The following is a 14089-nucleotide window of genomic DNA, read 5'->3' on the forward strand; positions in this document are numbered from 1 at the left end:
AGGCTAATGTCTGGAGGAAGCAGGGGGACCTTTGGGGTGTGGGAGATTGCAAGGCTACAGATGGGAGCATGGGGAAGAAAAGTCTGGAGGAGCTAATATGGGGATGGGCTGTGGCTCAGGCTCCTGCTGCTGCATAGCAGCATTGGCTGTGACTCAGCCCTGCAGGAGCAGCACAGCCCAGAGTCAGCTGCAGGGGAAGGAAGGAAAGGGGCTTCTTCAGATGAAAAATACCAGTGTTTTAATATTTAAACAAAAAATGTTACTATTTATATAGTAACATTGTCCTGGAGTTCAACTAGTATTACTGGCCTGATGACTCACACACTAGGTACAAGACAAAAACCATATGCCCAGTATGTTGTCTTATACAAAATGCCGATGCATAGGATAGCAATGGCATTTTCAGCCAGCTGTGCCAGCTGTGTAATACCCATTTTTGCCAAAAAAGGAATGTCATTTTCTACCCTGTACTACAGCCCTCAACCACCGTATTCACAAATGATCTCGCCTTTCAACAGGACTTCACAGCAAGCAGCAGCACCAAAAAATAACCTAATTTTAATTCCAATCAGTTTGTTTTTATCAATGTACCTTCCTATTGTTCTTTAGACCAAACTCAAAAGGTGCCTGGTATTTTGTGGAGACAATTACCAACCAGAAAAGGGGACAGAGCTTGGAAGGCAGGTGCGCTTGAAGTGCCAGGCCTAACTCTGCCACTGACTTGTTGTAAGACCCTGGGAAAGCACTTAGGGTTTTTCTAAGTGACTTAGGAACCCAAGGTCCATTTTTAAAAGTGGCTTAGTCTCAGACTATTAAAGCTGTTTAGGCAGCTAATATCCATTGATTTCAATACATTTAAATACACCTATACATTACATACACCAATACACCTAAAGACATTTAAAAATCTAGGCCCAAATCTTGTTGAAAGTCAGTGGGATTTAGGCTCCTTAAGGGCCAGATTTTCAAGGGTATTTAGGCATCTAATGATACACATAGATACATAATGGGGTTTTCAAAATCACCTAACTCCTATTGAAATCAATGGGAAATAAAGTCTGATCTCAGTTACACAGTCATAAATCTGGTGTTAACTGCATTGAAGTAAATACTCACTCCAGAATTACATTGGGGTAAATGATAGTCGACTCTACCCAGAGGATTTTAATATCCCTATTGGTATGCCATTTTAACCATACAGATTTTGGGGTGTCTGAGTGATATTGGTTGTTCAACAATCAATATATTTTATACTTTGAGACAAAGAAAAAGATAGAACTGTCCATGTTAAAACCAGCACTGGAAAACAGAACTTCCTTAGTAACGGTCAGTGTCGGGAATCAAAGCTCAAAGAAACTCCATAGGTTGTAACTAATCTTCCATTATAAGTTTGCATCCTGCTCTAATGTCCTCTTAAAAATCTGCTTCCCATCTGAAATTGCTCATGCATGTTCCATAACCAAAGAAATGTTTGTTTGGTTTGTTTTTTCTGCAAACTCTGATGTAAGTTGGACAAGATATCTTACTATAAATCCTGAAAATGTTTAAAATTAATTGGTATGTATTAATAACCTTAATCCTTTTTTAAGGGATTTATTTTGGTTTTGGTCTGAAAAGCTATAGTTTGTGGAAAGCCACTGTAAAAAAATACCTATTAATTGTAGTTAAAGTTTATAGAAATATTTCTTCGTATCCTTGAATGAAAGCTGTTACAGGAGTGCAAACAATTGTTATTTAATATTAAATATTATTGGGAGAATAAAATAGCAATAAAAGACCATCTGGTGGAAAGATCTGGTTAGTTATAGGGAAGGGTATAAAAAAAAACAGATCTGTAGAAATCTCAGCTGGAAAAATATACATTTGTAGCTTCTCTAAAAGAGCCATCGTGCTTCAATATTGTATGTTGGAGTCTGATCTTCCTTACACTAAAGTAACACTATTGACTTCAGTGGAGTTACTCCTGAGTTACACCAAGATAAGCAAGATCAAAATTAGATCCATACTTTCTACACCATGTAGGTTAGAGTAACTCCTCTGGGTATATTAAGGTTAGGAAGAGAAGGGAAGAGCTCCACGGCCAGTGCACAAAGTGGGTTTAACACGTGACAAACTCACTAGCCCAAGAGAGTACTTAGCTTGAACTAGATAGTGTATGACAGCTACCACTCCTCTGACAAAGCTGCTGCTTGATATTTAGGAATCCTTGCAGTTCAGGAATTAGCACATTTCTCTTCCACAAAGGAAATATAAAACCAGTGTTTAGGTCTGCATTAAAGTGTAGTTGTGGTCAGAAATGTATCCATGTAAAAATGGCACCTTCTTACTCATCATATTTGCTTCCTGCGTGTCTGAGTCATATCTGCTTACTCTACTGACAAAATCAAGTTTTCAGTAGTTGGTTGCAAGTTGTCAGGACCAAAAGTTGGATTTTATTCTGCCTCATACATCATCAACAATGTGCTCCATTAAGTTTAATGTGCAGGCTCTTTGTTACATGTGATGCCGCATGGAGCAGAAAGAACCTAACTTGATTTTCTGGTGCATCTGCAAAACCTTCCCATTAGAAAAATCATATGAGCATATATGGTATGGAAGTTATTGAAAAACAAATATGGAACTCTGCAATATCATTGTTAGAGTAACTTCAAAGTACAGTCAATGTCAGACAGCGCAGCAGCTACTCTTTAGCTGTGCAGGACAGCAAGTCAGTGTGAGGAGTAAGAGTAGGAAAGTTTAGAAGGACATTTACAGCACACCCAGATTCAGGGGTTTGCTGAAGCTACTATTGTCTGACACCTCTTGCATGTTAGCATTTAAGCTGCATTTTAAAAATATTAATTTACTTCTCATTATTAGCGATCATCTGTTTGAATTAAAGCAGCGTGTAAAGGCCCCAACAGAGATTGGCGCCCCGTGTGGTAGGCCTGAACACACAGTAAGAGGTAGCTCCTGCTCTGATATGTTCATAACTTGAAACAGACAAGACAAAGGGTGGGGAGAAGAAGGATTATTGCTCCAGTTTCACAGGTGGGAAATTGAGGCACAGATGTTAAGTGACTTGCCCAAAAATCACACATGAATCTGTGGCACTGACTCTAGATCACTTGAGTCCCAGTTCAGTGCTCTAATTTCATTCCTCACCAAAGACTGGCACTGGATTAACACACGTACTATTAAAGGCATCAATTTCTTTCCATGTTTCCTTATTTGTCAAAAAACCAGGAGATATTCTTTTGGCATCTTTACTTGATGCAGAAAAGCAGAATTTGGCAGACGATACTTTTACTCACTCGTCAGCTCTGCTCCCAAATTCTGCAACACTGACCCTAAGTCCTGTGCCAGTAAGACATGTCCACAAGGAATTCATTAGAACCAGTGAAATACCATCAATGGAGTCAGAGGGAGTGGAATAAACCCCAGACTAGGATTCTATTTTCATCACATAGTTTCCATTTACTCTAACTGGAATTAATCACCCACCCTGAGAAGGAAGCACACCCCTTTGTCTCCACATTTTTCTTTTGGTTGCAAATGTAATAAATTAAGTTGATTTGGGTCATGTGAAAAATACTCAGATGATTACCCCAGAAGATGGTAGTGCTCTCAATCCACTAGACAGAAACAGCACAGGCAGCAGCAGTGCAAGCTTCCCCACATGCCATCCAACCCCTGTCTCATGGCCATGGTCTGCAGGGACACATTTCAGGGCTTGTCTACACCGGCACTTTATAGCGCTGCAACTTTCTCGCTCAGGGGTATGAAAAAAAAAACCCTGAGCGCTGCAAGTTTTAGCGCTGTAAAGTGCCAGTATAGACAGTGCATCAGCTGGTAACTACGCCCCTCGTGGAGGTTAGTTTTTTTATAGCGACTACACAGCCACGTTAAAGCGCTGCCATGGCAGCGTATTAACACGGCTAGTGAAGACATGCCATCCGATTGAGGATAGTTTAGTTTCCATGCCTTTAGTCTGTCTACCAATGTTACTATTTAGTATGGACTCTGGTAGTGGTTTGTAATGTGGACATAGGCCATTAACAGGTCATCAGATGATTCATCAGTTCATAGATTATGGAACCCAAAGGTGACAATTGTGATCAAATAGTCGGACCTCTTGTATAACACAGGCCATCTGACTTCCCCGAATTAATTCCTGTTTGCACTAGAGCAGATCTTTTAGAAAACCCATCCTATCTTGATCCAATCCAATGCTCCAATACAACTGGTGTACAGGCAATTAAAGAACTTCTTCTCTTCCTGTTCCTTGGTGCCTTGATTAGATTTGTTCTCAACATATTGATTTTATTCTAAATGAGTGTCGTTTGTTCTCTCTTTTCACACTCCCTTTTGGCTGTTAAATGCACTTCTAACTACTCTAGCCAGCCTGACCCTAGAAGATTGTCTGCCCTTCTACTGAGATGGACATCATCCAAACTGGCCCCTCTCCATAGGCAGCAGGTGTCATAGGCTGGAGAAGGCTGTGCCTCCCCAAACAGCCACACATGGCCCTTCCCATGCTCTGCCCCCAGGCCTCCTCCTGCTTCCTCCTCTGGCTCTTCCCAGCTGCCCTGTGCTGTGGCCCCAACTCGGGCTGGGAGGGCTCGGGCCGCAACACCCGCCCTCCCGACACTTCGGGGGCTAGGGCCATGCCACCCGCCCTCCTGACACTCTGGGGCTGGGAGGGGATGGGGCGCGCAACCCACCCATCCACCCAGGGCAGGGGGCACTCTGGGGCTGGAGGCACTAGACTGGGACAGCCTGGAATAGGGTCCGGCAACCACGGTGGGGGGGGTCTAGGCTCCATCAGGGAAGTGGAAGGGGTAGGGCCTCCGGTGGAAGGGGCAGGGCTGGGGCTATTCTCCCCGAGCCAGGGGACCACACGCTGCCCATGCTCCTCTCCCCATAGACAGTGAACCAATGTTCCACAAAACCAAAACCTTACACTTCTTACCTAGCCATCTCTACGCTGCCTTCTGTCTTCCTTTGCTCACAGTATAGGATGGATCTCTGAGAAGATCACTTGGATGTTCTTCTTCAGCACCCTTCAGAGTTCCCTGCAGTTGTCTATAATCTGTGAGGTACCCCACAAAGCAGTCTCATTAGTACCAATATACACCATCACCAGTAGATCTTTGCCTTTAAACTTCAGAAGCCTGTCCGATCTTAGGGTCACATCTTGTATCTTGACTCTAGGGAGACAGCACACTATCCTATTGTCCACCTCTACATGGAAGGATGTTCTGTTCATTCTTTTCAGTATGGAGTTCCCAGCAAGGATCACCTGTCTTCCTTGGGTGGATGGATATCTCTTTGAGGGCACATTTGTGGAATCATTTTACAGGATGAGCTAAGCAGTCATCCACCGGCATGTCCCATACAGCTCTGCATTTCATTCAACCAGCTGAATCTTCAGAGATTTTTTTCCTGCCATTTCCACAATGAGATTATGATAATGATTGGATAACTCTAGCTGCACAGAATTTCTCCTGGTCCCCTTCTCTCTGGTAGTCAACAGCCTGCCCAACCTTGTATACTTGCAGCCATATAGAAGGCCACCTGTTCCTCTTGCTTCTTGTGGTTATGAACCACCAAGCCTTCTCTCTCTGGTTCCTTGGTGGCCAATTCTCTTCTTTCTTGAAGCTGGGGTGATGATTTCCTGAATCTGGTTGTCCAAGAACTCCTCAGCCTCTGATATTCTGTACTGTCTATACTTGTCCATTCATTTACTACTCCTCATTTCATGTGCCTGACTTTCATTCACTGCTCTCATACTCTACTGAGCCAGAACCATTATGGTGACCTTGAGAGGAAAACACTGTATCCCAGTCTCCTAATTCACCCAAATCTGTTGTAATTTCCATTTTGGGGGAATTTTTTCCTGTTGAAGCAAATTCTTATCCGCACCGAAATTCAAGTCAAACCAGACATCTTACTCACTATTAATAACTATGTTTCTCTTACTCCTAAAACTGTGATAGTGGGCCTGATTCTGACTACACTTACTTCATTGTAACTCCATTGATTTAAATGAGGTTACTCCTGATTTATGCTGATGTCAGAGCACAATCAGACCCACAGTTTCTTAGCACAGCTGCTCACCTTAGCTAAAAGTTTCTTTTATGTTGAAAGAGACAGACACTTTGGTTCTGACCTAGATAAGACTCTTTCTTCCCTCCCCCCACCCAGACAACTATGAAAGTGAGATTGTAAATCTCCTATAGTGAAGAGACTTGGACAAATCAATAATTTATGTAATGATTTTGAGAGACTTTCACCTTGAGGAAGTGCCAGCCCGATCATAATTCTGTAGATCTTGTTTGAAAATGTTTTCCATTACTAATCGAGAGAATTTTTTTCCTTATTATTTATACAAGACTCCTTTGATTTCCTGTGTGTGACACTTCAGAATAAAAATGGTGACTGCATTAATTAAAAGCAAAGATGAGAACTCTTACTTTCTCCCCCCCACCCTTCACTTAAAATCCAAGTAAAGTGCTGGCAGGCAGAGCTCAGCGTGTAGTGCTCCACTTCCAACTATGAACCCGTTTTATAGGTTTCTGTCATTCTCGCTGCTCCTGGCTAAAATCAGTGCTTAGAACAGTAAGTTGGAAAGAAAAATGAGCCGTTTCAGGCAGTTAAGAACAAAAGTGGGGGGGACAGGTACAAGTGGCATTTGAATAAGCCCTCCACAAATCTCAGACCAATACTATGCCTGTCAGTACTTTCTGAACGAGACCCTTGCAGTGCAAGATTCATGCCGAGGTCTTTGGGGAAAAGAAGCAAGTAGGTCTGGGATTAGTCATGCCCCCATCTACCTTCAGAATTTGTTTTACAACCCCCCCACATGCCTGCTGCCCACTTTTCCCAGTCTCCCATTTTGTCATGCAATCCTGATAATGACTAGTAGCAAGTGACTTGTAGCAGCATGTTAGAACTGCTTGTTTTCTCCTGCAGGACCTTTTGGAGATCAGAGCAGACTATTTACGAGCGGAGATTCCTGCCAGCTGCAGCAAAAAATACAAGAGACGCCATTGTTATACAACCATCAACTTACTACTCTCTGTCCATGTTTTTCCTCGCTCCAGAGATGGCCAATGATCTCTTGACCTCAGAGAATGGAGACAGAGGTGCTTGCTGCCCCCTCTCACTTCCCCAGGGAAAAAGATCACTAAGTCCTTGCATTGGTACTCCCATACACTTTCAGGGGGAACCTAGCTTGACATGTTCCAAAGGTCTGAGGGTCTGTCGGGGGGAAAAGTTACATCACTAATAAAGCCTGGGAAAGCATCCATCTGCAAACAATTCATCGAGGCTGGGTTTTTCAAAGGAGCCTAAGAGAATTAGGAAACCCAGAGTCCATTGACTTTCAATTACAGTCTTGATGAATTCAGCTCTGCTCTTGGTTTGGAATTATCCACCCACGCACTTTGGTGCTTACAGATTTGTTTTGTTATTTGAAATTATTCAGTGAATGGTTTATGCAAATATATGTCCCTGGCTTGCTCACAATGTGTTCACCACTACCACTTCAAGTATCCCCCATTCCTAATTCACTATTCCTGCTACGTGACTAGTCATCCACATTGCATCGTATTATTTCTGCTCCCTGAATGGCTGACTTTCAAGGAATAGCTTTCAAGGTGGCTGAGCAGACATCAACAATGCAAATTGACCCTCGTATTTGCCACACTTTATCATCTTCTGACCATTCTTGAAAACAGAAGTTTGCTTGTTCAAATGCTTGCCAAGCACAACTAAAAGCAGTAGTAAATACCATAGAAGGAATCATCCGGATTAAATCAAACAAATGTTTGCTAATCCTTTTTTGCCATCTTCACCCCTCGCTGGCCACTACCCAATGCAGCAAGCAAACTCCCCCACTTACATTCTAAAGACATAACCCCTTGTATCTTCCTCAAACTTCCCCAGGCTTAAATGTCATTGTGATAATGTTTTACATTCCTGACATATCAGGGCATGACAACAGGCATGACAGCTGAGCTAAGAAAATCCAGAAACGTTATGTTTGACCCTAAAAGCATGAGTTCACTTCAAAAAAATGTTCCATAACTATTGTAATATAAATAATGGGTGTAAGCAAAGGATCCCAAAGCACAATACAAACTGTATACTCTTTATCAGCCCCCAGTGAAATATGGTCACATCAGGGGCAGAACACAACAGGTGCTTAACATAGTACTGCAATGCTACCCAACAGTTTGGAATAGGAAGTCCAACCCTTTGTCCATGTGTTCTTAATAACAGTTAGCACAATTATCTTTGCCCTTACCTCAGACTCTCCTATTCACTGCTTTTCCTACCACAGCCTCATAAACCATCCGACTCTTTCAGCACATAGGATACACACCGACTGCGCATACGTCCCAGATGTCAAAACAGTGTAGATTACACTATTTGACCACTTTCACTCATCCTTTGATCAGGTCAAGAGTCTCTGAACCCTAACTTCAGGTTGAGGAAGTGTTTTGCCTAAGAATTCCCGTAAATTTTAAAATATGATCAAGAATTGACCAGGAGTCTCAGACTTTGCAAGCCCCACAGGGATGCTGACAGACACTGTTAGCCATGTTGAGATAGAACATGCACACTTTACAAGACATTCACGCACACTGTGTGACTCAAAATAGTGCCTGTGGATAACGTGCTCTGAAAGAATGCCTGTGTATTGCACACATGCATCAGTGTGAAAAACAAGGTCATCTGTGTTTCAGTATTTACGAAACACCTATAAGTAGCTAAATATTTGCAACATCAGCCATTTAAAAACCAGAGAAAGATGCTTCTGCCAGTAAAGGGCAGCAGAATAAATCATTTGAATTTTGAAAAATAAGCTGTTCTGGAGTTGTGACTAGACAAGAAAATTTAGGATTTTTTTCCCCAAAATTAATCAAAACAGTTAATCCAATCTGAAATCTCTATAACTGCAAATGCCTCCAAACCATTACTCTGGGATGGGATGTGGCATTTGAAATTTCAGGAGCACTGGTATGATTTTGGTGAAGCATGGCGAGTTGTTGAAAATCTGATATAAGACTGACGGTAGCTTTAATCTTAACAGGATAGAGACTAGACCCCCTTCTTAATATTCTATTAACTGTATGTGATTATTATTACAGTATTTCATTGATGGTTTCTGGAGCTGAATGAATATTGCAAATACTTAGAAGACGCTAAATTGCATGTTAGTTCACCTGTACTTGCATCACTTTCTAATTCACTTATCCACAAACTTTCATGCAAATGACTTTTGTTCACATGATTGCAGAAGAGCTTTTATTTGTGCCAATGAGGTGACAAATGAGTAATATCTGAATTGCTCACTCAGGGCTTGTCTTCACTACTGTGCTAAATTGACATCGATGCAGCAGTGCTGATTCAGCATATCTGGTGAAGACGTTCTATGTCGACAGGAGAGCGCTCTCCTGTTGATATAATTACTCCACCTAAACAAGAAGAGAAAACTGTTTTTCTTTCCCTCTGGGCCACATAGGGCTGTTAAAGTCAGCACACACAGTGTTGCTCTTTTTTAAAAAAAAAGCCTATTTAATATTTACCAGGTGTTGGATTCTACCTCAACAGCTGGGTTTGAGATTAAAAATATCCCACGTGGTGCCATATACAGATCCATAGATAGAAATCCAAACTATTGTACAGCACCACATTTCCTACAAAGTGAGGTAGAGACAAGGAGCTGTGATTCCCTATATATACACACAGACATGCTCTGAGCTGACGCCTGTCAAACCAACCCTTGGTTAAGTGGCAAACGTAATGCAGCTTCCTCTCCCTAGAGGTAACTGTCCTCATTATTGAGGAGAATGAACCCCTAGGTGTATAATAGAATCTTCTTTAAAATATTCCTCATATGACAGCTGATAGTTCAGCCATATTTGGCCTGAACACTTCCTTTGGGGGAATGCTGGGACTCTGTAGTTAATTAACTTGGTATTTTGCTCACCATATTTTTTTTTAAACACAGCTCATTAAACATTTATGATAGTACGTAATTTTTTACTATATCATATTTTTTATTCTCCTCTAGTAACAAGCAGGATGTGCAGACAAGGTTTCCTCTACCGTTGTAATGTCCAGTAGCACATCTGTGCTAGCAGGCTGAAACTTCCTGCTTTCACTCAGCAGGAAAATGCCGACTTCTCCAAGGTGAGTCACATCCCCCATCATGGTTCAGCTCCCTTCACAGGCTTCAGAATTAACATTACAATCTCCTACAGCCTCTCTGCCAAGAGGTCTTGGGCAGGTCACGTAGCCTGGGAAGAAACAGAGGCCAGAATATTTCATCGCTTCTTAGGAAAGAAAAGCTATGAAAAAAAAAAAAAGAGGGGAGGGAGGGACAGGCTCACACAGTGAGATGGATTTTTCTATCATAGGACAGTGTCTTTTTAGGCAGATTACATTTTATTTTAAAATGTTGCTGTCCACTTGAATTGATTTTTTTCTTCATTTCAAGTTTCCAGTGCAACACCCTTTAACTAATATGTCTTAAAAACAGATTCCTTTTAAAACAGATTTTACTAAGGGTTTTCCTGCCCTTTGTTTTCCTAACAGGGGTCTTCTAGAGAGCCACAACTCTAAACAGACTTGGCCTTCCCCTGCCCCAGCCTCCAATGCAAGTACCTGCTGCTGCTTCAGTTTCACTGCTGCTGTTACTGGCACACACCTTGACACAGAGCACATGGCGTTGTTCATGAGTGGTGTTGACATGCACAGCTCTCCAGGAAGCTTGCACAGTGCTTGCCCACACCCTGCAAACTTTCATGAGATCAAATCTGTCAACACCAAATTCAAATTCACCATCATTGAAGTTATTCCTCAGCTGAGTAAAATTTACTCTCATTTGCCATATTTCATTCAAACAGCAGTAGCACAAGTTTCACCATAATATCTGTCATCGCAGTCATTGTTTAGTTTTAGTCTTTCACTTGGGCTTAATCACCTGAAATACTCTGAATCTGCTGATCTCATTATCCAGCTTTAATTAAAATAGATTTTTAATCTACATCTGGCTAAATTAACACTGGCTTAGTCTTAGCCTTGTTATCAGCTTAACCATGCAATACTGATTGATGAGCTTTTAAAGATAGGAATTTCTTTCTTTAGGTCAGGAGCATAACGGGAAGAGCTGGGAATTTAGAATCTGATACATCAACAAGTATTACTGGAAGAAAGTCTGATACAATCTTACATATAGCAGGTCAAATTCAGCTCTGGAATAAAACTCCACTGAAAGCAAGGGAGTTTCACCGAAGATGAATTTGGCCCAGTCTGTTTAAGCAGCAGGAGCTAAACTTAGGTTCTTGATCTAAAATTCCTGATATAAGCAACATGTCTAGTTGTTTGACTTATTTGTTTACTTTTCTGGCATAAATTCAGTGTTTCTAGACTGCCAGTACTCCTAACGACAAAAATTAATTGCAAGATTCATCACCATATATGTCTAAATGATAGGGATGCTGGAGTGTTTTACAATGAAAACACATCCAATTTTAATGAAGTTCAAAAGAAGAAATGTTTATTTATGGATTAAAGTATACAAAGATCTGCTGCTCATAGTTGCTGAAATACTGACAGCTTTTAAAAAGAGAGCGAGAGAAAGCAAGAGAAGGAAAGACTTCACATCTTGTAGTCAGATATGGTGAGTGGTGCAATGTTTACCAGGCAGACAGGTAGAAAACTCCTGGGTCTTTTGACACCAGTTGTGAACAGATGATATATAGCTGAAGTCTGAAGAAGCTAGAGGTTGCCTCTGGTGAAAGGGTGGAGATTTTGTGTGTCAGCCCATCACAGCTGCAGGGGGAATGCTTCAACATGTCTTGGGAAAGATAGCATATTTCTCCCTTTGGGGCTCTGCTTTATTAGCTGTTCAAGTTCAATGACATCATTTTAAAACTCCTGAAGTTCCTGAGGAGCAGACTGTTGGGATCCAAGTTCTAAAAGCAGCCAGGAGAGAGTTTTCCCCTTTTTTCAGCATATTTAGGAGTTTCTTGGGATAAAAAGAGCACAAAGATTAAGGTCAACCTTTTCAAAACTAGATGCCTAAAATTAAGCCTGGAATCCCTATTTAAGCACCTAAATAGAACTGGCTTGATTTGTAGAGGTGTTGATCACCCACAGTGGCAAAAATAAAAGAAATATGAAACTAAACACTAAGGGAGAAAAGAATCTCTAGGATGCTCCCATAGTGCTGTCTCAGCACCATCCTCACTGCTAGCTTCAGGAATCCTCAAATGATGCTTTGAATTTAAACTAGCAACACATATTCAGGATGCTCCTACATCTGAGGGTGCTCAAGGTTACAATCAGTCCTTAATTTTAAAGCAAATCATTACCTAACAAAGGAGGAAAGCCACTCTCACAACCCCAACAACTTGAAGTAGGAAAGTAGAGGGGTGAGTTGACCCAGCTCAAGTCCCCATGAGAGGTCCAATTTGAGTTATCACTGTCCATACAGCTTGATGGATCTATGAATGTGACTACAGGACAGGGTTGCCTGTGATATCAGGGGTCTGGGTTTGATGACCCAGGAGGTCTGTCCCATCCTTCAAGGCCAGAAAGGACTGTTGTGATCGTCTAGTCCAGTAGTTCTCAAACTTTTTTTTCCAGGGACCATTTGAAAATTGCTGAGGGTCTCGGCACACCACTTAATGATCTTTCCAAATGTTGTTTGTACCGTTAGCTAACTATTGTAAAGAGCTTTGGATAAAAGCGCTATATTAAAAATAATTAATAATAATAAACAGCTTTTATAAAAGGATATCATGCCTCATCATCTATTCAAATTCCATGAGGGTATCAATATGCATGTGAACAAGAGTAATCCAGTTGATATAGTGTACTTGGATTTTCAGAAGGTCTTTGACAAGGTCCCACACCAAAGGCTCTTAAAAAAAGTAAGCTGTCATCAGATAAGAGGGAAGGTCCTCTCAGGAATAAGTAACTGGTTAAAAGATAGGAAACGAAGGGTAAGAATTGTGATGGGGCAAGGCCAGATGGCTACAGTAAAGTAGTGAAGAATAGGTATTTTAGCTCCAGGCTAAACAAATCCCTGGTACCATGGTAACCAAATGGCAGTTGCTCCAGGTTAATCAAGACACCTGAAGCCAATCAAGGGCTGGCTGGAACTAGTTAAAAGCCTCCCAGTTAGTCAGTGAGGTGTGGGTGTCAGGAGCAAGCTGTGCTGTTGGAGGAATGAAGCAGTACAAATCCACATCAGGTGTAAGGAAGGAGGCCCTGAGGTAACAGTGAAGGAGATATTGAGTGGGGGGCTGCTGTGGGGAAGTGGCCCAGGGAATTGTACACGTCCTAGTTCCAAATAGTCAGCTACCATAGCTGCTAATTTTAGGGTCCCTGGGCTGGAGCCCAGAGTAGAGGGTGGGCCTGGGCTTCCCCCTCCCCTCCCTGATTAATCACTGAGACTGGGAGACAACAGAGACTGTGCGAGGGAGGATTGCTTCTCCTCACCTCCATTGTTGGCTTATGATGAAAATGGCTCAGTAAGCTGTGACCCTTGCCTCTAGAGAGAGAAGGGCTACGTGGAGGGTCACAGGGAGCTTCTGAGGCTAGCAAAAATCTGCCAGGAAATGCAGGACCCAAGGAATCAAGGCCAGAATTTTGTCACAGAATAAATAATCAGTTTTCACAGTGGAGAGAGATAAATAGGGTGTCTCTCAAGGATCTGTACTGGGACCAGTACTGTTCAACATATTCATAAAATGATTTGGAAAATGGGGGGTGAGCTGATGCATCAATACAACAGTACCCCCTTTGGCCAGGCAGGGTGTTGTACCAGAGTTTGCTTGGTCCAGCAGGGCAGTCAGTCAATTCCCCTTGCTTGAGTCCCACTGAGGTGTGTGGGTTTCCCCCTTATTCTTAGAGAGGTCAGCTGGTACTAGTGCCCAAGGGGTCTGGAAACCCCCTCAATTCCTAACTCTCTGAGGAGAGTTCTTAAGTCTCTCAGTGAGTTCAGGGTCCTTAAGCCAGACAGTCAGGACTCAACTACTCCTGCTGTGCCCTAAGCTCCTTCCTACTTCCCTTGGTTTCTGTAGGTTTT

The 14089-nt window shown here is 42.1% G+C and overlaps 2 long non-coding RNA genes across 4 annotated transcripts in view; one reads left to right on the forward strand and one right to left on the reverse strand.

Annotated features, from left to right (window-relative positions):
• LOC120396892 overlaps positions 1-10717 on the forward strand; it is a 26085-nt gene extending 15368 nt beyond the window's left edge. Inside the window, exons 2-3 of the long non-coding RNA XR_005593510.1 lie at positions 10064-10182; positions 10588-10717. This is a non-coding gene — a long non-coding RNA (uncharacterized LOC120396892). The remainder of the gene's footprint in view (positions 1-10063; positions 10183-10587) is intronic.
• LOC120398296 overlaps positions 9281-14089 on the reverse strand; it is a 21926-nt gene continuing 17117 nt past the window's right edge. For 2 of the 3 annotated variants that reach the window (XR_005594301.1, XR_005594303.1), the window contains exons 3-4: positions 10099-10289; positions 9281-9464 (exon numbers count right to left, since the gene is read on the reverse strand). This is a non-coding gene — a long non-coding RNA (uncharacterized LOC120398296). Of the gene's footprint in view, positions 9465-10098; positions 10290-10656; positions 10809-14089 lie in introns of all 3 variants that reach the window. The other variant, XR_005594302.1, reaches the window with a different exon arrangement.

The sequence above is a fragment of the Mauremys reevesii genome, linkage group 2, assembly GCF_016161935.1.
Source record: "Mauremys reevesii isolate NIE-2019 linkage group 2, ASM1616193v1, whole genome shotgun sequence".
NCBI lineage: Eukaryota > Metazoa > Chordata > Testudines > Geoemydidae > Mauremys > Mauremys reevesii.